General features: G+C 44.6%; 1 protein-coding gene and 1 long non-coding RNA gene across 12 annotated transcripts in view; both read right to left on the reverse strand.

The window, feature by feature from the left end:
* The window catches only part of SFMBT2 (Scm like with four mbt domains 2), a 282187-nt gene that overhangs the window by 186714 nt on the left and 71914 nt on the right, over positions 1 to 23559 (reverse strand). The gene's annotated exons all lie outside the window — the stretch shown is intronic.
* LOC134731498 (uncharacterized) lies at positions 551 to 23559 on the reverse strand. The gene is made up of 3 exons (XR_010113804.1): positions 21212 to 23559; positions 20199 to 20444; positions 551 to 7460 (listed from the first exon to the last, which is right to left on the reverse strand). It is a non-coding gene; the product is annotated as an uncharacterized lncRNA (long non-coding RNA).

Here is a 23559-nt window from a genome sequence, read left to right on the forward strand (position 1 = left end):
CCCCGGTGTTCTAAAATTTTATGATGCTGTGTCTTGGTGATTGCTTGCATTCATCTTAAACAGTAAAAACCAGATTGAAACAGAGGACATGGTAAAGGATGTGAGCAAGACATGGGTAATTTTTAAAACAAATCTTTTAGAACCGTCTCTTACAAATATTGTGCACAGGTAACATCCATCTCTTTAAACGTTAATGCAAGGAAAAGTGCATCCCCTATTCCATCAACAGCAAAGATCACGTGTTAAAAATCTACACTGGTGGCCGGGCGCGGTGGCTCAAGCCTGTAATCCCAGCACTTTGGGAGGCCGAGGCGGGCAGATCACAAGGTCAGGAGACCGAGACCATCCTGGCTAACACGGTGAAACCCCGTCTCTACTAAAAATACAAAAAATTACCCGGGCATGGTGGCGGGCGCCTGTAGTCCCAGCTACTCAGGAGGCTGAGGCAGCAGAATGGCGTGAACCCGGGAGGCAGAGCTTGCAGTGAGCCAAGATCGCGCCACTGCACTCCAGCCTGGGCAACAGAGCGAGACTCCATTTCAAAAAAAAAAAAAAAAAATCTACACTGGTATATCAATTATGGACAATACATTTTGACTCCCAGATGAAGAAAAAAAATACCATTCCGTTTTGTATTTTAACACTCTTACACTTTCCTTTAGATGTTTTCCAAAGATGAACTAGTTATCTTTAAAAATTTTTTGTAGGCTGGGCAAGGCGGTGCACGCCTGTAATCCCAGCACTTTGGGAGGCCGAGGTAGGAGGATCACTTGAGGTCTAGAGTTCGAGACCAGCCTGGCCAACATGGTGAAACCCCCCTCTCTATTAAAGATACAAAAAAAAAAAATTAACCGGGCATGGCGGCAGGTGCCTGTAATCCCAGCTACTCGGGAGGCCGAGTGAGGCAGGAGAATCGCTTGAACCCAGGAGGTGGAGGTTACAGTAAGCCGAGATTGTGCCACTGCGCTCCAGCCTGGGCAACAAAACCAGACTCTGTCTCAAAACAAAACAAAACAAAAACGTGTAGCTAAATAAGTTGTGACAGAGACTAACTGTCGCCCAGGGCTTTTTTCCCTCCCTTCCTTGTTGTAGGAAAAACAGGCTCCCCACCCCAGGGATTTTAGCTAAGAGGAGCCCCACAGCTAGGGAGTACCTTTCCCAGTCTCTCTGTAACTAGGTACGGCCTGGTAGAATCCCCGGAGACCGACTTTTACTAGTGGGAGGTGAGCTGCTGTCCCCAGCCTCTCCCATTCCCTTTTTCTTGCTGGGCAACCTGGAGGAGAACCAGCCTTCCACCATGTAGACATGGAATTTGGAAGAAAGAGCAGTAAACTTCTAAATTAACTTGAGCCACAGCATTTGAGGGCCTTTAGGGAACAGCAGTGGTAATCCTAACACATAAACTATACCATCAAAGCCCTCACATCAGCTGGAAGCAAAAATCCCTCAGGAAAAGGGGAAATTTTGAGAAAGAAAAATAGAGAATCCAGGAAGAAAGGATAAAAGGGACGATGAAATTTAGAAGGAAAAAAGAAACCCGCAAAAATGACCAAATCTCTTTGTTTTTAAAAAACACTTAAAAATCTTTATAGTGTTTGAACACAGTATTCATGTGCAGGTAGCGTAGAAAGATGCTCCTCTAAATGGAAAACAGTTTCTTTTGTTGGCAGAAAGAGGAGCTAAATTGGGAAACTAAGCAGGCAAGCATCTCGAAAAAATTAAATTTGATCTAAACATACTGTACTTTGATGAGGAAGGGCCACGGCCAATTACGGTAATAGAATTTTTAATTGACACTTATTTGCTGGTTAGTTATTTATGTTAACATTCACCCTGCAGAATCCTTCACAGAAATTCACCCAAGAAGGGCACATAAATACATACACGTAACTGAAGAAACCATTAACGGTACTTACAAATCTAAAGATCCATTTGGGATCTAAAATTAATTTTGATGGGCTAACAAATTGCACATTAGATGTACAGATGAAAAATGTAAAGTACATACTGCTTTCTTCATTTCACAAAACAAATCTAACGAAACATTACTCCAAATAACAGTACATCAAGCATATAAATCATCATCATCCCTTCATCTCTACGAGTCAATCAAACATTTGAACAAGAAAAGAAGTTCTAAAAACATTTTATTTTCTTTGGAGCTTTTCAAAGAGTTTGGGTCGGTTTCTGTTTGAGGGTGGTGGGAGAGGTTCGTGTGGGATCAGGGAGTTGTTTCATTTTGTGACGGTCTCAAAAGAAGTTTTGAGACATCCTTTTCTAAGAAATATGTTGAACAGAAGCGGATGACTTGACATCACTCTCTACTATGAAAAAAATAATTACAGATGGTTTTAATGGCTATAACTTGCTCCTATAATCCATGATGGGCTTTGGGGGGCTCTTCGTAACCACTGTGTAAATATGTCATTAAGGGCTTTTCAAAAAATTGACATTGTTTAATCAACTCTGCTTAACAGCTCTGTTAGTTGAGAAGAGATCAGAAAAATAATTAGGAAAACCCTCAAAATCATACTAATCTTCAATTCTTTGATACTTCCTCTGATTAAATCTCCTTGGAAATACAGGTTGGCTACTGTAAATTCTTGCTGCATTCCCTAAGAACATTTTAAAAGACAAACATTTAAGCCTCATGTTGCATAATCACTCTATCTTCTGTTGGATGTAACCAGATTTGTGTTCATCTTCAGAAAGCAGGCAGATTTTTTTAAAAAACTGCTTCCTATCCATCCTTTTTGAAAGAAAGGCAACTTCTCCAACACAAACGCTGTTTGGCCTGGATATCAGCTCTTTGGTACATTTCAGTTTCCGTGAATGGCAGGGAACCTGCCATGGTCATTTCTGCAGCCTCAGGCACTCAGGGTGTTCAAGTCCTTAGAAGTGACAAGTTCCATGTCTTGTCACCACCATGACAAGGATGAGACCTCCAAAAAGGACATTTGGATGAGAAATGGAGAGGGTCCTGGTCACAGAGATCCCAGGTCAAGAATGGTCCCCCACCCATTCTCCACCTCTCCAACTCCGCTTTCCTTCTCACTCCCAAGTCTCACGAATCTGTGACAAACCTCCCCATCCATTTTTAAATCCCCTCTCTTGAAATCACAAGAATCACAGACCTCTTCCGTAACCCCAGAGATCATAAATGTGAAAATGATCTAAAACAAAATGACCCAGCATCAATCAAAACTGTTCTGCTTGATCTCCAAATAGTGTGGAATGGCACGTGTGATGGAATGCTCGGCACAGACTGCCTAACTCTACAGCCTCCTGGAATTTCATCCTAACACAGTCTCAGGCTTGGTTCAGAACCACCAAGTCAAACTTAAGGTGGACAGAACACCCTATGGGCAGGACAGGATGCAGTTTGCATCTTCTCACTTTCAAGCCCTGACTCTTTTTTTTTGGGGGGGGGGGTGGGTAGGGGGGATGGAGTTTTGCTCTTGTCGCCCAGGCTGGAGTGCAGTGGCATGATCTCAGCTCACTGCAACCTCCACCTCCCAGGTTCAAGCAATTCTCCTGCCTCAGCCTCTCGAGTAGCTGGGATTACAGATGCCTGCCACCACGCCCGGCTAATTTTTTGTATTTTTAGTGGAGACGGGGTTTTGCCATGTTGGGCAGTCTGGTCTCAAACTCCTGACCTCAGGTGATCTGCCTGTCTCGACCTCCCAAAGAGCTGGGATTACAGGTGTGAGCCACCGTGCCCTGCCCTCAATCCCTGACTCTTTTATTCACCTCTTGCCTTCCTAAGACCCTCAGCGTGAGACCACAAATGTCTGTTCCCTGTCCATCACCAACTGAGGACGCTGGGATTTCAAGGACCATATTTGATGGACTGAAGATGTTGATGCAAAAATCATCCAGTGTCTAGGATGCCCCTATGGGAAGCCAACTCTCAAAGAGGCAATAAGGCTACATCACCTCCTAGGCGCATGCTGACATTAAAGAAGCCACTCAGACCCACATGACAGCTCCCTCTCCAAGCTTGCTTCATTCAGGGCCCCGGGAGGTGCTGCCCACAGCCCCACTCCACAGCCTTCTTTCCATCATGTTCGTGGCTAGGTCACGGTGGCAAAGTCAACCTTGATCCTTCCTAATAAGTTTCCCAGCCTCCTGCCCAATCATGTCTTAGTTCCTAGATTTTTTTTTCCATGGGGTCCATCCTGCTGATGGGGTCTTGTCCATCCTGCTGATGGGGTCTGGTCCATCCTGCTGATGGGGTCTGGTCCATCCTGCTGATGGGGTCTGGTCTGTTCTGGCCAGTCCCAATCCCCAGGTCTGGGACACGCAACCTGAATTGTCCATCTGGAGGCACCATCCACATACTGGGACCTTAACACTTCATCTTAGAAAATTAGAAAATCGATAGCAAAAGATATCTGAACTATCACGTGTGACCCCACCCACCTACCCTTCCGGGCCAACCTTATTCTGCACCCATGACAGCTCCAGCTTCTGTCCTCTCCCACGCTTTAGTGCCATCTTGCTTCCTCCTGATAAATGTCTTCCCAAAGTGGCCATGAACTGGCCACGATAGCCCGCTACATCTTGAAATACAAATATGTTTAATTTTTGTGTAGCTTGTCATTGCTCCAGGCTCACTGTGTTGGTTTATGGCATTCCCACTTTCAACAAGCTGGAATAAAGATTGTTTTATACTTTAAGTCTGCATGACAAAGAAGAGAAGAGTTCTACAACAGCTATAATAATAATACATTTCAACTCCTAGAACAGCAGGTTTTTACAATCTTGTTTTTCCTCCGTGCAAATCCCCCTGAGGTTAGCCTTTGCTGTTGCCACCTACTTGGTAGATATCAAAGAAATTTACAACTTTTTGGAGGATTGAGTGCCATAAATCAATTATTCTGCTTTACTGTGCAATAGCTGGCAATTCCCTTGGTAATAACCACACACCCTTTGGATCTGTGGATGGGGCTATCTGCTCCTGTGGTAAATGGCATTAGATTGCTCTATTGTTGATACTACTTTTCCCAGCTCCTCTACCTCCTTCCTTGCAATTGGGTGGCCCGCTAGGATTTATTTGTCATATCAATATGCATGACTAACAGCTGTCTTCTCATGCTTCTAATTTTTTGCTTCCAACATGTGCTGGGCTTCAAAATCAAATAACATGATTGTTGTCTATGAATGTGGTAGGATTTGAAATGGCCCTCCAGTGAATAGTACACATACACTAGTACTAATTAGTTTTGTGTGTTGTTTTTTCATGGAGGCTTTGTTCTTTATTCATTTAACAACTGCTGAGCTTTAACTATGTGCAAGGCATTATAAGAAATCAAAAGGTGAATAAAATACCATCCTTAACCAGAAGAATGAGGATGGATAAAAACTGCATTTCTCATTACCACCTTCATTCTTAGCACTGCTCTAAGGAGTTTACACAAATCCCATTTAATGCACAAAACGATCCTGTAAGGCAGGTCTCATTATCCCCAGTTTACATATGGGAATACTGCAGGTCACGAAGTTGAGAGGGAAAATACCTAGCCCAGGTTCGCACATTTAATTAAGTGGTGGCATTAGGATCCAAAATGTGTATTTCTGGTAATAAAACATTCACACAGCCTTACTTTCATAAGCAAATGGCTGAGATCAGGTATCCATAATCAATTATAGCACATGGCAAGTATGATCAAAATTCTCTGAGCTCACAGTGGGTAAAAACGCAGCTCTTTGGCAGTATTCTAGACAGTGGACATGGCCGAGGGGGGAGCTACTGGCTGAGGGAAAGACACTGTGCCCCTGTGGCTGTATTTCAAGTGCCCTGCTATTAGGGCACAGATACTTCTCCACTCATACGGCCCTTTGTCAAGGCCTATTAAAGCCTCTTACCTGTAAAAAAAAAAAAAAAAAAAACAAAATCTGATGAGGAGGGAACTTTCCAAGTGACAGGTTACAGAGAGCATTTGCCATCAAACTGACAGCAAGTTTGTATCAGTTTGTCACCATGAAGATGAGGACAGTGTGATGCAAGCAGATGAAGTCACTTTTTTCCGGGCTCCTTTCAGTGCTAGGCAGGCCTGAGGCCCTAGCTCAGGCCAGGTGACCCACACCAACACTTCCCACCCCGTATGCTGGCCGGAGGAGCCACTTACTATACATAACTCAGTTCCAGAGATGCCAGTGTTTTAGTTCAATACCAGCAGAGAGCAGGGATCTTTCTATTCATTCACAGGTGGATTCTCCCCGAAGGAACACTCCAGGTGCCAGGGTCAGGTCAGCGCCTGGCTCTTGGAAGTTTCCATAGCTGTTGAACAGACCTCTAAAAATGTGTAGCATAAAGATCTTTTGAGACAGGGTCTCACTCTATCACCCAGGTGGGAGTGCAGTGGTGCAATCACAGCTCACCACAGCCTCGACCTCCTGAGCTCAAGCAATCCCCCTGCTTCAGCCTCCTGAGTAGCTGGGACTACAGGCATGCACCACCACACCTGGTTAATTTTTTTTTTTTTTAGAAATGGTGTCTTGCTATGTTGCCCAGGCTTAGATGGCACATTTTTAAACTCAAAAGAAAAGAAATGCTATCTCAGAGAAGTCCCCACCCAGACTAGAGGAGTCATATTCCCCATGCTTCCAGAGATTAGAGTTTCAAATCAGCTCCCAACACCTCTTGCTAAGCCAAGGAGGGAAACAGTCAACAGCAGGGAAGAAATGGCCAACAAATAAATAAGTACACTGGGGCCGGGCGCAGTGGCTCACGCCTGTAATCCCAGCACTTTCAGAGGCCGGGGCAGGCAGATCACAAGGTCAGGAGATCAAGACCATCCTGACTAACATGGTGAAACCCCATCTCTACTAAAAATACTAAAAATTAGCCAGGCGTGGTGGTGGGCACCTGTAGTCCCAGCTACTCAGGAGGCTGAGGCAGGAGAATGGTGTGAACCCGGGAAGTGGAGCTTGCAGTGAGCCGAGATCGCGCCACTGCACTCCAGCCTGGGCGACAGAGTGAGACTCCATCTCAAAAAAATAAATAAATAAATAAACAAAATAAGTACACTGGGGGCCACCACAGAAAACACCCTTTGCCAAAATTGAGTTCATCACTGAGTACACACTACTGGCCAAAAGTTGACTATATTACCAGTGTGCCTCAATATAAAATGCTTAATAACAACCATATCATATATTCCCACCCAAAAAACATGAGGCACAGAATAGAACCCCAACATGCACTGATTGATATTAAAGTGTTCCCATTACTATGTCAACAGTAATGTGGTGATACAGTGGACCAAATCAGCAGCCAGTAGCCATTTTTACCCATCCACCCAAGATCTTCCTGTCAGCTCTTGCTTTCCTATTAGCAAAGAACTCAGAGAAAGACTTGCAAATATATTACCAAAGGAATCCAACGACGGAAATAGAAACTCAGCAAATGCTCAATTATGATAAATCCTTCCAAAGCCCTGAGAACGTTTAAGCATCTAAATCATAAAGAAAAAAAAATTTTAATGGGTAAATGAGAAGGGCTGTGGTTGAGTACCATTTGTGAAAACTGGTGCTCAAACTTTCTTGTTCATATACCCCCCATACAAGAATCTTGAAGAATTCATGTCCTCCCATCATGCATTTTCAATTTGGCATTGAGAAATGTTTCATTCATTTCAGTCATCACAAAGGATGTAATTTCCTGTGTACCGCAACTCTGACATTTGGAATAAAACTCCTATATTACTCCCATAAATACACTCGATAAATGATCTGATACCTTCCATCCTACCTTTAAAAGTATACGTAATAGGCCAGGCACAGTGACTCACACCTATAATCCCAGCACTTTGGGAGGCCGAGGTGGGCGGATCACCTGAGGTCAGGAGTTCGAGACCAGCCTGTGCAACACGGCGAAACCCTTTCTCTACTAAATATGCAAAAAATCAGCTGGGTGTGGTGGTGCGTGCTTGTAATCTCAGCTACTTGGGAGGCTGAGGCAGGAGAATCGCTCGAACCCAGGAGCTGGAGGTTGCAGTGAGCCGAGATCACTCTACTGCACTCCAGCCTGGGTGACAGAGCGAGACTCCCTCTCCAAAAAAAAAATATATATAAATAAAACAAAAAAATAAATAAATAAAAATATACATGAATAAGTACTACTTTAACAGCCTGTATAGAGTTCTTTTTCCTCCCTGAAATTATAGAAGCAGCCTATATCCCCCAGACTCCTATCCCAACAGTCTCGTATTGTTTATCCTATCCAATTTCTCTGCAACAACAACAAAAAGTAGGCATATATAATTCAACTTTTTAAAAAATTTCTTTGACCATAAAAGAAAAATTTTCTTTTGGCTTAGGTTATTAAAGTTGTCATTAGTCTTGATCAAAATAACATGAATAACATGGCGGTGTCATGAGTAAACATAAAAAGATAAACTGGTGTGTCTGGATGTCACGGCTGGCACGGTGGGTATGAGATCTCGATACCTCAGTTCGTGACATCCTTCTGAACCAACGTAGGAGAGGAAAGAGTGGGAGAGAAGACAGGACAGGTGGGAAAGGACGGCACTGGTCTATTCTCAGGCAGATCAGTCTCATGGAAGACAGGCCTGGTGGATGTAGAAACTGGCTCCCTAAATCCACACATGCCCAAATCATCCTTAGAAAGAATTCTAGTTCACAGGGGCTCTATCTGAACCCTAAAACAGGCCCAGACACACCAAGTGCAAATACAAATGTAGCTCACGTAGCACATGTTTAAGATTTACAAGTTATTAATCAAGCAAACAGGCTTTTAAGTAAAGTATGCTCTGTCCTCCTTCACTGACAAATGTATCTTCATAATGTCAATCAAAAAGTCTGGGAAAGCGCTAGAGCACAGATGACAGAAAGTTGGCCAAAAGCCAGAGATGACTAAATTCAATTATGACAACATGAATCTGGGTGTTCTGCTGATGGGCCAGCAATGTTTAGATGAGTAATCAAATAAAGACTTACATAAGTCATAAATGATTATATCTTTATCTATTTGGCCTTCCTTTCAGCAAAATTAACTATTTAGTTAAAAATGTAGATTTTCACATAATTTATATTCTAGTCACAGAAATCACCTAACAGACTAAAAGATAAAATATCATTATACCTAGTCTACTTCATCTTAATTCTTTTCATCAAAATACATAAACAAAATGCTAAATTCACATTTTTTAATCATTTTGTTCAAAAATGTTATTTTCCTTCTAAGTGTCCTATGATTCCAAATGTCCTCCTACTCTAAGATTCTAAAGTATCTTCTAAAATTAATAGGAAAATGCAAATTAAAATTAGTGAATATCAAACATTTTAATTTAAAATATTAAAATAAATTTAAATATTTTATCTATTTTTGCAGCACTGAATCTCATTAAGCGTGTTTATAAAGAAATAAAACTATCCACAGTTCTAGCATTCAACATTCACTCAGTTGCCAATGTAAAAAGTCAACATCGGCTTCATCCATGTCACATCTAGGGCTCCAGATTCCCATGTGTGAGAATAGTATGAATTTATATGGTAAAATATTTCATTTTCATTTTGTAAAACAAAGTTAATTTTGTTCATGCCTGTAACCCCAGCCCTTTGGGAGGCTGAGGCAGCTGGATCACAAGGTCAGGAGTTCAAGACTAGCCTGGCTAAGATAGTGAAACCCCTTCTCTACTAAAAATACAAAAAAATTAGCTGGGCATGGTGGCGGGCGCCTGTAATCCCAGTTACTCAGAAGGCTGAGGCAGAGAACTGTTTGAACCCAGGAGGTGGAGGTTGCAGTGAGCCAAGATAGAGCCACTGCTCTCCAGCCTGGGCGACAAGGTGAGACTCCATCTCAAAACAAAATAAACAAATAAAAAATAAAGCCCCAGTCAATGTATACAACTGTTGGAAATTCTGTACTAATTTCTTCCAGAATAGAAACTGCTCAGAACTATTGCAAAGTGATTCTTCAATATGTAAAAAATTTATTGTATTTGTGCTTTCTGAAAGAAGTAATTTGCCCATTAATTTATCTTTTACTCTGACAGTGGCAACACCACAACTCACAAAATCACAGCATTCAGACACAGCGGTTTTTTTCCCAAGGGCACAAGAGATGCGGAGAATTTCTCCGTTTGAGCCTGATGTGTAGGTACAGGGTGCTGGAGACCAGTCCTGGAAACAGGATCCGAGGGAGAGGCAGCTCTGCACTCTTGAATACACTTGGTTGTCTGTGCATGTGATTCTCTGCGTTCTCTAAAAGGTACACCTCAGGCTGGAGGCCCCTCTCATCCTGGTGGAAGCATAATGCTAACCTCAAAGGCTACTCACGTGTTCGTTTTTTTCCTGGGGTTGAGGACAGGCCATATAATGATTAAGACACAGGCTTTCAAAGGAGTTCAAGGCAACCCATGATGAAGGCACACTAGCTACTGAGTTTTTGTTGTTGTTGTTGTGTTTTGTTTTGTTCTGTTTGAGACGGAGTCTTGCTCCCTCACCCAGGATAGAGTGCAGCGGCATGATCTCGGCTCACTGCAAACTTCGCCTCCCGGGTTCAAGCGATTCTCCTGCCTCAGCCTCCGGAGTAGGGATTACAGGCATGTGCCACCACGCCTGGCTAATTTTTGTATTTTTAATAGAGACAGCATTTCACCATGTTGGCCAGGCTGGTCTTAAACTCCTGGCCTCAAGGGATCCTCCCTCCTTGGCTTCCCAAAGTGCTGGAATTACATTACAGATGTGAGCCACCGCGCCCAGACAGCTACTGCCTTTTTAAATGCATGCCACAGAACCCTGTATCCGGAAGTACATCCTTATTAGCAAAATCCCTTGTAAGTAATCCCAGTGGGTACCTGTAGAGTGATAAGCAGTTATGGAAACTGACACTGAATTCAGATAAATCGTGGTGGCGCTACTGAGCAGCAGGCAGTGAGCCTAAAAAGTAGGTGAAATGTCTCTGCCTCTTCTTCCTACCCACTTCGTATTGGTTTTCAAGAGACTCTCTGACCTGTCAGCCTGACATTTATACTTTCACAGAATTAAAGATAATCCATGCGTTTACTTCACAAAATTTCTCGAATTCCTACCAGAGCTTTCTGTTAAGGGCATCTATATTCAGAAATATCAACTGAACATTGTCTGTTAAGGCAAACTAGCACAGTGATTCCAAGTGTACACAAAATGTTCCGCCTCTCCAGAAGGCATTAAGATGATGCCAGGGGAGAGCAAGTGGGTGATTCAGCTCTAGCTCTGAATCCACGCCTGGCAGCGTTAATTTTATGCATCAACTTGGCTGGGCCATGGTGCCCAGACAAGACATCTGGTCACACATTACTCTGGGTGTTTCTGTGAAGGTGCTGTTGGATGCGAGTAACATTTAAATAAGTACACACTGAGCAGCAGATCATCCTCTTGCTTGTGGGTGGGCCTCATCAAATCAGTCGAAGGCCCGAATAGATTGAAAGGCTGACCTCCCCAAAGCCAGAGGGGATTCTCCAGCAGGCAGCCTTCGGACTTCATCTGCAACACTGGTTCCCCCTTCTTCAGACTCAAACTGCAGCTCTTTCCTAAGTTTCTAGCCTACAGATCTTCCCCATCAGATTTTGGGCTCACCCATCATCCACAATCACATGTTTCTAAACATAAAATCTCTTGCTATGTATGTACTGATCCTATCAGGTCTATTTCTCTGGAAAACCCTGACTAAAACAACTCCAAATTCACCTCTGAATCATCCTTGGGAACCATCTAAGTTCCCAACACTTTGAACTGAAGGTCATACTCGCCAAGCTTTAACATGATTCTAGACTCAGGAGACAAGCTATGCACAAACCAACCATTCCCTGAGAGCCAGGCTCAAAAAGGCAGACTCTCCCTAATGACCGGCAGAACCGAAGGACTCGAGCTGGAGGCACGACCGTTGGTATGGCTCTGGAATGTTGGCACAGCCCTAGAGTGAAACCCAATGGAACCCAGCATGGCCTTGGGACATCAGTATGGCCCTGGAATGAATGGAGGCATGGCTCTAGAACATCTGCATGGCCCTGTGGCATCAACATGGCCCTAGAACATCTGCATGGCCCTGTGACCTCAACATGGCTCTAGAACATCTGCATGGCCCTGTGGCATCAACATGGCCCTAGAACATCTGCATGGCCCTGTGACCTCAACATGGCTCTAGAACATCTGCATGGCCCTGTGACATCAACATGGCCTTGGAACATCTGCATGGCCCCAAAACATCTGCATGGCCCCGTGACATCAACATGGCCCTAAAACATCTGCATGGCCCTAGAACATCTGCATGGCCCTGTGACATCAACATGGCCCTAGAACATCTGCATGGCCCTGTGACATCAACATGGCCTTGGAACATCTGCATGGCCCTAGAATATCTGCATGGCCCTGTGACCTCAACATGGCTCTAGAACATCTGCATGGCCCTGTGACATCAACATGGCCTTGGAACATCTGCATGGCCCTAGAACATCTGCATGGCCCTGTGACAGCAACATGGCCCTAGAACATCTTCATGGCCCTAGAACATCTGCATGGCCATGACCTCAACATGGCCGTAGAACATCTGCATGGCCCTGTGACATCAACATGGCCTTGGAACATCTGCATGGCCCCGTGACATCAACATGGCCCTAAAACATCTGCATGGCCCTGTGACATCAACATGGCCTTGGAACATCTGCATGGCCCTAGAATATCTGCATGGCCCTGTGACCTCAACATGGCTCTAGAACATCTGCATGGCCCTGTGACATCAACATGGCCTTGGAACATCTGCATGGCCCTGTGACATCAACATGGCCCTAGAACATCTGCATGGCCCTGTGACATCAACATGGCCTTGGAACATCTGCATGGCCCTAGAATATCTGCATGGCCCTGTGACCTCAACATGGCTCTAGAACATCTGCATGGCCCTGTGACATCAACATGGCCTTGGAACATCTGCATGGCCCCGTGACATCAACATGGCCCTAAAACATCTGCATGGCCCTGTGACATCAACATGGCCTTGGAACATCTGCATGGCCCTAGAATATCTGCATGGCCCTGTGACCTCAACATGGCTCTAGAACATCTGCATGGCCCTGTGACATCAACATGGCCTTGGAACATCTGCATGGCCCTGTGACATCAACATGGCCCTAGAACATCTGCATGGCCCTGTGACATCAACATGGCCTTGGAACATCTGCATGGCCCTAGAATATCTGCATGGCCCTGTGACCTCAACATGGCTCTAGAACATCTGCATGGCCCTGTGACATCAACATGGCCTTGGAACATCTGCATGGCCCTAGAACATCTGCATGGCCCTGTGACAGCAACATGGCCCTAGAACATCTTCATGGCCCTAGAACATCTGCATGGCCATGACCTCAACATGGCCGTAGAACATCTGCATGGCCCTGTGACATCAACATGGCCTTGGAACATCTGCATGGCCCTGTGACATCAACATGGCCCTAGAACATCTGCATGGCCCTGTGACATCAACATGGCCCTGGAACATCTGCATGGCCCTGTGACATCAACATGGCCTTGGAACATCTGCATGGCCCTAGAACATCTGCATGGCCCTGTGACCTCAACATGGCCCTAGAACATCTGCATGGCCCTGTGACATCAACATGGCCTTGGAACATCTGCATGGCCCTAGAACATCTGCATGGCCCTGTGACATCAGCATGGCCCTAGAACATCTGCATGGCCCTGTGACATCAACATGGCTCTAGAACATCTGCATGGCCCTAGAACATCTGCATGGCCCTGTGACATCAACATGGCCCTGGAACATCTGCATGGCCCTGTGACATCAGCATGGCCCTAGAACATCTACATAGCCCTGTGACATCAACATGGCCCTGGAACATCTGCATGGCCCTTGAACATCTACATGGCCCTGTGACCTCAACATGGCCCTAGAACATCTGCATGGCCCTAGAACATCTGCATGGCCCTGTGATACCAACATGGCCCTAGAACATCTGCATGGCCCTGTGACATCAACATGGCCCTAGAACATCTGCATGGTCCTAGAACATCTGCATGGCCCTGTGACATCAACATGGCCCTAGAACATCTGCATGGCCCCAGAATATCTGCATGGCCCTGCGACATCAACATGGCCCTAGAACATCTGCATGGCCCTGTGACATCAACATGGCCCTAGAACATCTGCATGGCCCTAGAACATCTGCATGGCCCTGCAACATGAACATGGCCCTAGAACATCTGTATGGCCCTGTGACATCAACCTGGCCCTGGAACATCTGCATGGCCCTAGAACATCTGCATGGCCCTAGAACATCTGCATGGCCGTGACCTCAACATGGCCCTAGAACATCTGAATGGTCCTAGAACATCTGCATGGCCCTGGAATGGAGGCATTGCCCTAGAACACCTGCATGGTCCTAGAACACATGCATGGCCCTGGAACAGAGGCACGGCCTGAGAGCATCTGTATGGCCGTGGAAGGGAGGCATGGCTGTAGAACATCTGCATGGCCCTAAAATATCTGCATGGCCCTGGAATGGAGGCATGGCTCTAGAACATCAGCATGGGCCTGGGACATCAGCTTGGTGCTACAACATCTGCTTGGCCCTGGAATGGAGGCATGGTAGCCCTGGAATGGAGATCTGGCTCTAGAACATCAGCATGGCTCTGGGACATCAGCATGGCCCTAGAAGGTCTGCTTGGCCCTAGAATGGAGGCATGGTGGCCCTGGAATGGAGGCATGGTGGCCCTGGAATGGAGGCATGGCTCTTGAATATCTGCATGGCCTCAGAACAGCTGCATGGCCCTGGAATGGAGGCATGGTGGCCCTGGAATGGAGGCATGGCCCTGGGACATCAGCATGTCCCTAGAACATCTGCCTGGCCCTGGAATGGAGGTATGCCCTGGAATATGGAGCCATGAGAGGAGACTTAACAAGAAGCAGCAGGAGAGTCAGAGGCTCGTATAGGAGGCCAGAGCTGCGAGCACAGTGGGAGAAGCTCCCCAGTCCAACAAACTAGAGGACGGTCAGCGGCACAATGAAGAGTGAACAGGTGGAGGTGGAGGGGGAATAAAGGGAGGTCAACAAGGCAAGGTCAAGCCTGGAGCAGCCAGATGTCCTACAGGCCGCGCCGTGCCCAGGGGGCCTGTCTGTGTAAAGGTGCCAAGGGCTTCCCATACAAGAGACACCCGAGGATCATTCACAACGTTCAAGGGTCCACCCAGAGCAGGAACGGAGCTGGATGGGAGAGAAGCCCTCCACGCACCCGAGGCCATGATCATCTGAGCTGCATCTGGAGCAGGCCAGGGCCAGGATCCTTACAAGGGGAGGCGGGGCACCAAGGGAGGGAGGGGCCAGATGAGCTAGAGGCTCTGACAATTACGGAAGTGAAGGAGTTAACACGGAAGCAAAAAATGAGCCACGAGGCCATGGAAACACACAGCACCAACTCCCCCTTCGAATTCCACTCAGAATCAAACACATGCTTGACTTAAATTACATATGTTGCTGGGTTGAGAAGCAGGAGAAAATAAATTCATTTATGACTAGCACTAAAAAGGAAAACCTTCTAGTCACTGCTTCATGCTTACAGTTTTCATGTAGCGCAGAAAAACCCAAATAGCATCTGATGCAATTTACATAACTTTACATAATCTCATGCTTACCATTCGGCAAAGAATTTCCAGACAGCGTCTCTTCCATGTATTTGCCGCCGAAAAAGACAAATTGGAAAATATTCTGGACAGCAGCTTTCTACCCTACTCTTAAAAATCACCAAGAAACCAACTCTACAACTTTTCTCAGTGATATTCAGTCTGACCATTCTAATCTAAAGTCTTAATGATATAATCTAATCAATAAACAAATATTTACAGACCTCCTGCTATTTTCAAAGCATTGATTTCAGAACCGGCCAGAATCCTCTTAGCTTAAAAGCTACTTCAAACTGCCTGATCTGGGAACAGACACACTTTCTTCAACTATGAAATAAGAATAATACCAGCCACTTCACAAGGATGTTCTGAGGATTGACAGGATTAAAGTCGTTAGCTGGTACCACAGGAGGTGCACACAAAAGTATCTTCTAATTGGAGAGCTATGACACAAACAGAACGAAATTCGTGATTCATTCATTCACTGTTCAAGATGACCAAAGAGAGTGTGTGGGGCCAGGCACGGTGGCTCACACCTGTAACCCCAGCACTCTGGGAGGCCGAGGTAGGCAGATCATTTGAGCTCAGGAGTCCGAGACTAGGCTGGGCAACACAGGAAGACCCCCATCTCTACAAAAATACAAAATTAGCCAGGCATGGTGGTGCATGCCTGTAGTTCCAGCTACTCGTGAGGCTGAGGTAGAAGGACAGCTTGACCCCGGGAGGCAGAGGTTGCAGTGAGCCAAAATCATGCCACTGCACTCCAGACTGGGTGACAGAGTGAGACCCTGTCTCAAAAAAATAAAAATAAAAAAGAGAGTATGTGGCATATTGTGAGTAGGGAAAAACAAATACAAACACCAAACAGGGATTCTGGGGGGAAAAAAAAGCTATTCATTTTTTACTCATAAACAAAGAGTTATTTGCCATTACCTATATGAAGGGTTTTGATTCATAGGAGGACTCTTTTATGATGTGATGTGTAAATGATAGATATTAAAATTAACTACTGTTTACACCAAAAGTTACAAACACACACATACCTACTCTCTCTGTCACACGCATCTACAAGCCAAGTCCATCCTGGTCTACACCCTGATGAATGTGTACACAGACTCTCTACTTGATCAGATAGAATTCAAAACCATGGGAATTGTTGTAAAAGGTCCATTCAGTGCCTACAGAGAAAGGGTTACTTTGTTTCCTACCCGAATGTTCCTTCTTTCACACACCATCATCAAAATGGCTTTCTGACAATACAATACTAGCTCACTTTTTAAAATATTTATTTAAAAATTTTAGAATATTTAAACATTTTTTAATAAAATATCTAACTATGACTTTTGGTTTATTTACAGACATACTTGTCAAATAATCCTACCCTTTCTTATACCAGTGTGTTCTGCTCTCTTATTCCTAAGCTATCTAATATTTAATGACTGTCTCTCTGCTTCCCTCAACCCTGGGTGCAGAGTTAGGATTCATTATGAGTTTTTAGCATATATACTAAATTTTCTGATTGACAAACAAATGGAACTCCAGTTACAATGTCAGATAACCAAAGAAAATAATGTGATTGTTTAAGTTCCCTTAATATTACTGAAATGTCATTTACATTATACAATATAAATTTTAAAAAGGGCCAGTCTCATAAAAACACAACCTAATTCTACTTCTCGGAGTCCACAGTTGAGCCATGTCACAGCTGGGTAAGTCCTGCTTGTCTAGTCACTTTCCTGTCCCACGTGCCACCTGCCAGCATCTTGTCCTCTACAATCAACTATAGTAAAAATGGCAATTCCCAAAAACAGTCCTAAAACCAGGCTTTAAAACTTGGCAGGAGCTGCCCACATAAACATAAGGCCATCTTCACACTTTCTCCTCACACTTCATGAATAAACATTCCTTTATTCAAATGAGTTGTATATTAACTAACTCCACTAATTTTGATTTAACTTTGAATGGTAAATTGAGTAATTCTGCCAAGACTGCAGAGTACGCAATTCAAATGACAGAAATTTTAATAACGGGGAAAATAAAAATTAGCAGCATGACTCCTAAGGCACTATAATTCCAACACTTTTATTGCAACAGTAGAAAGCACTCATAAATACGTCTCTGTTTACAAGCCAAGGGGTGTTATTTGGAGCCGCATCATCACACATACTTACCTGCAATCTCCCACAAGCATCTTTTTGGGGGCTCAGCAGGCACCGACTAAATCTCCAAAGCTCCCCAGCCCCAGACATTAAGAGGTAATGACGCTGCTTTTCAATAAATAACAATGAAGTCGTCACTGGATTAAATGACTTCCATACATTCTCACCATAAACAATAATTACTTGGCAGCTGCCCTTTGCAAGCATTGCGTGTGCTTATGCATAAATCAAGCCTTATGGATTTACTAAACCAAAACGTTTTACATTTTGCTCCACTAATAAGTGCCATAATCCTCCGCAGCATTGGGTGACGCTTTAATGTCGTATGTTCCTTAATACTTTTAATATGAAAGATTAGCCCCGATTAGCTCACAAGCAGAAACGCTGCTCTCTGAATGGCCAATTGGCCACGGAGCCCAGGTCTCTAAATGCGTCTTTATTAATGGAGCTCTGCCTGCTGATGGGAATCCCCTTGGTGATGACATCTCCTGGAGCTGCCGCCATGCTGTTTCTCCTTCCTTGTACCATTTCACAGACTAATGATGGCTTGCATTAATTCACAGCTTACATTAATTTAAAAGAGCAATGCAAGAAAACATGGGACTGCACAGGGTCCTACGTGCTCTGTAAAACTATCATCTAAGATAATAAAACCACTTTCTTTCAATGCAGTGACTCCAGTTACTAGAAAACTACTTTGGACAATCCCAAAGTGTCCTCGAAGATCTGGAGCTCCACAACCTCCATCTGACAAGGAAAGGCATTCTCTCCCTTCTCCCATGAAACAAGGGCAAAATTCCAAAACACTCCCAGGCTGTTATCCACAACTGACTGACTTGACTCAGCTTCTGCTGATTACTCAGCTAATGGCTAAAAACTCTCAGTTCTCTGGTTCCAATGGGGAACTGGGGTCTACAATTCTTTATGGGGAAAAATTCTATCCAGGCACACACTGTAACTTGCTGACCTAATGACAGTGTCTCCCAATCTGTTGAACTGTCATCACCTCCAACAGTAATTCAGAAACTTGATGTCTGTGCTTTGGACAGATTCCTGGGCTAGACGTCCATGGATCTTAACTCCAAACTAAACTCCATTCCTTGTGCATTATATAGGAAAACTAGCACCCAAACCCTCCTTCCTTTCTTCCTTCACAAGGGTCACAAACCTAGACATTTCAGACTAGAAAGCTCTTTAGAGATTCTATACCACAACCCCCTTGATATGTTTGGCAGTGTCCCCACCCAAATCTCATCTTGATTTGTAGCTCCCATAATTCCCCACATGTTGTGGGAGGGACCCAGTGGGTGGTAACGGAATCATGGGAATGGGTTTTTCCCATGCTATTCTCATGATAGTGAGTAAGTCTCACGAGATCTGATGGTTTTATGAAGGGAAGTTCCCCTGCACACGCTGTCTTGCCTGCCGCCATGTAAGACGTGCCTTTGCTCCTCATTTCTAATTTGCTTTCTGCCATGACTGTGAGGCCTCCCCAGCCATGTGGAACTGCGAATCCATTAAACCTCTTCTTTTTTTTTTTTTTCAGACGGAGTCTCACCCTGTTGCCCAGGCTGGAGTGCAGTGGCGCGATCTCGGCTCACTGCAACCTTTGCCTCCTGTGTTCAAACAATTCTCCTGCCTCAGCCTGCTGAGTAGCTGGGATTATAGGCACGCACCACCATGCCCAGCTAATTTTGTATTTTTAGTAGAGATGGAGTTTCACCATGTTGGCCAGGCTTGTCTTGAATGCCTGACCTCATGATCCGCCCGCCTCGGCTTCCCAAAGTGCTGGGATTACAGGTGTGAGCCACCGCACCCTGCCTAAACCTCTTTTTCTTTATAAATTACCAGTCTCAGGTATGTCCTTATTAGCAGTATGAGAACAGACTAATACACCCCTCATGCAAAAATGAGAACCCCAAGAAGGGGACTCACCCATGGAGCTAAGTTAATGGCAAAGGCAAGATAAGAACTCAGATCTTGGGCTGCAACCACAGGCCCCTCCCTTTATACCACCCTGACTCCTGGAATCAGTAAGAAAATCTCCCTCTCACCAAGAAGCCTCCCAAACAGAAACATCATGCACCCTGAATCGCTATAACTCCTGTTCATATTCTGCGGTGTCTTTCAAGTTTAACCACAGCAAAGATCGACCAGGTACGGTTGCAGAATTTACAATGGTATCAGGTCTCCAAGACAGAAAAAAAACCACACGAACAAGAGTCCTTGTTCAAAAAATAGATTCTACTATTCCCTCCGGAACAACTGCCGCCTCTGGCTACAAAGCAATAATTATTCTGTCCTACAGCGATCAATAAAACTTCTTGCCCCATGAACCTGCTATTTCCTGACTCTGCTCTCCACACTAAAGATTTCCAAGTCATATTGATTACTTACTAAATGTTTTTGAGTTCTTTAAAAAGTATCACTGAAGAATTCCTCAAATTAGCATAAGTTGTTAACAATTGAAAAGACTTCAAATATTTCCATCACATTTATGGTTTCCCTTTTTCCAGGGTTTTCTCATTTTTCTTTTTGAACTTGTCATTTTAAGTGTGGTTGTGTCTTCTCTAATAGCACAAAGTCAGTAGGATACAAATTTGATGGTGTTTCTGAGAGTGTGACTGCTGCCACATTTGTCTTCTGAGGGAGAAGGAAGAATTGATTAATAAACTCTGCCCTCTTTCTCAAGTGACAGCATACATTTTTACCAAATGAACCCATTAGCTCTTAGAGTATTCAGATTCGAGACCCCAGAACCTGTCTCTAAAACTATTCACTAGAGAAGCTATTACAAAGTGAAACCATCTTAAATCCTTTCCAAGGGCCTTTCAAGACTCAAGTGTTAAACTTGAAGAGTGAGTCACGAATGTGATGGTAAAACCGTCAGCAATAAGGATGGGGCCTGAGGCTCCCACCCACTCTATGTGCCCCCTCTGTGTGCCTTTCTCTTGGTGCCCCCAAGCCTGTATATGGCCCCCGGCATGAACACACCTCCCCTGAGTGTGCAGGGGCATAAATGTGTGGCACCTGCGTGCAGAGGTGGGGATGGGGGAAGGTCTCTAAATCTCTAACTAGACCTGATATTTCTTCAATATTTCATCAGTACAATTCATCCATCAAGGCTGATTTATTTCACAACGGATCAGAAATCACAGGTAAATTAATCAAACGTTACACCACAGCTTCTCACCTCAGTGGAGGTTTTAATTCAAAGGCAGATCTAACAATGTCATTCAGGACCCGTTTAGGCTGGGTCTGGGGCTGAGTGAATCAGATATTACCAAAAGCATGAGCATGCACTGTGCCTCCCAGGGTGTGCCTCCTGACCCTACGATTTGCTTACGCAGAGCTGGAGTGGGAACTAAAAATAAAACCTGACTTACTAACAGCCATTCTCCAGCACTCACCTGAATAGAGAGGCTGGAAATCCAGGCTCGCACGTCCAGAGAGAAGGTGCACACAGTACTACTGGCAGCTCGAGGAGGAAAGGTGAAGGAGAGCGCACGTGCTTCCTCCCTTCGTAACAACGACTGTTCTTTTCCTTGCTATTTCAGACTGCCATGTAAGCCGCACTTTTACCTTCTTCAGTGCATCACTCAATTACTCAGTGAACCTTTACTGAGAATTCCTCAAGTACAGGCAGCACGTGCTAGAGCTGGTGTACACAGATGAGTGGGTTCACACCATGCAGCTTACTGTCTGGGGGGATAAAGTGTTACTCCATTCAAGAACCACCCAAGTGGAAGTACAGCTGCATCTAAATGTCCACCCACTGATGAAGGGAGAACAAAATGTGATCGATCCATGCCAGAGAATATGATTCAGCCTTAAAAAGGAAAGAAATTCTGACACAAGCTACCATGGGGATGAACCCTGAGGACACCATACTTAGGAGAATAAGCCAAACACAAAAGGCCACACAGCATAGGATTTCATGCATGTAACACGCCCAGAATAGGAAAATCTGCAGAAACAGAAAGTGCATTAGTGTTTGCCAAGGGTTTTCCGGGGAGGGGGAGAATGGGGAGTGACTTTGGAGGTGATAAAAAAAATGTTCTGGAATTACATAGTAATAACGGTTGCACAACCTTGTGAATATACTAAAACATCACTGAACTGTACACTTTAAAGTGGTGAATTTTATGGCATGTAAATTAGATCTTAAAAAAGAAAAGAAAAGACAGTACAACTGCAACCCCGATGAACACTGAAGGCGCAGGCAGCCACGTGGTGCAGATAGGGTGTGACCTGGCCTATGAGCACAGACAGTGTGAACCTTGGTGCAGGTGGAAGAGGGAGCCACGCTGACAGCTGGAGGAGGAGGAGGACGCGGAAAGGAAGGAGGTTCTCGGCATAGCACAGAGCGGGTGCAAAGACCCAATGCAGGAAAGAAAGAAAGAAGACCTTTTTTCTCTTTCTTTGGAGACAATAAAGGGTCAAAATGTCAGCTAATGCCATGGCAATGGGTTCGATCCTGACAAATGTCACATAAATGCAACTCTTAACTCCAGCCATTTTATGACCCCCTTCTTAGCAGGCTATCAATTACACCTAACAAAGAGTAGTTAAAAAACCACAGGCTATTCCAAATAATCAGAAAAACAATATATCATAACCAAAAAAAAAAAAAAAAAAAAAAGATCTCCAATACTGTGAAAGGCTAAGTAAGGCAATTGCTAATACCACAGACAGAATGAACCTGGGGATTTCACCTCTCCAAGTTTACACGTCACTTCAAGACGAAAATAGGCAGCTAGCTACGAAGAGGGCACCACACACATTTGCAAGGCGGCATCAAGAGCCTGCAAGTATCGCTGCTGCCATTATCATACAATAAAACTCAGAGAGTGGGGTGTCGAGATTCACATATTTGGCTGCCCTCAGTTTTCTCACTTATGGGATCAGACGAATTCCTTCAATGCATTTATCATGTCCAGCCCATTCTTTTCCAGCAGGCTTTCTACCCCTCAGCACTGCTGGCAGGCTAAGCCTGGTAATTATTGGTTATGGGGCTGTCCTGTGCATTGCAGGGGTTTAGCATCATCGCTGGCCTCTACCCACTAAATGGTAGTAGCAACTCCCATGGCCCCGACCAAAAATGCCTCCAGACATTGCCAGGTGTCCCCTGGGGGGTTAAACTGCCCCTGGAGAGAATAGTGGCTTTGTAGCAACTAAATTGATCATACCTCTGTGGGCTTTGACCACTCCGTTGAGACCAATGTCATTTCTGTCATCTGTATGGTTTTCTTTCGTTTTTTTTCTTAATTATACTTTAAGTTTTAGGGTACATGTGCTCATCTGTACAGTTTTCTAAAAGCTTGACACCCTGACAGCCTCCCAACAAGACAGATGAAAAGTTATTAGAGAAGCCTGCTTAAGGCGCTCTATGTTACTGTTCAAAATGTCGACTTGCTAAAGCAGAAGAAAAGCCACATGGCCAATCACCAAACACAAGACCTCAATTCCTGATGTCCTTTCAGCCTTCCTTTCTTACCCTCCAAAAATAATTTAAGGATTAGGCATACTTTCAGTTCCAAAAAGCCAAGTTTGGCTCTATTGTCAGCACCAGCTCTGACATCTGAAAATGCACCGATCTCCCTCCAGCTAAGGACACCTGAGAAACCACTCTGAAAGAACTGGGAGACCTTTGCACTAAGACCGTGAGAGATTCTACGCAAGGTTCTCTCTGCTCCTTGCAACACTACAGGCATCATGAAGGATGGCGGCTTGTAAATCGAAGCCTTTGAAAGAGGGG

The sequence above is a fragment of the Symphalangus syndactylus genome, chromosome 10 (genome assembly GCF_028878055.3).
Source record: "Symphalangus syndactylus isolate Jambi chromosome 10, NHGRI_mSymSyn1-v2.1_pri, whole genome shotgun sequence".
NCBI classification, from domain to species: domain Eukaryota; kingdom Metazoa; phylum Chordata; class Mammalia; order Primates; family Hylobatidae; genus Symphalangus; species Symphalangus syndactylus.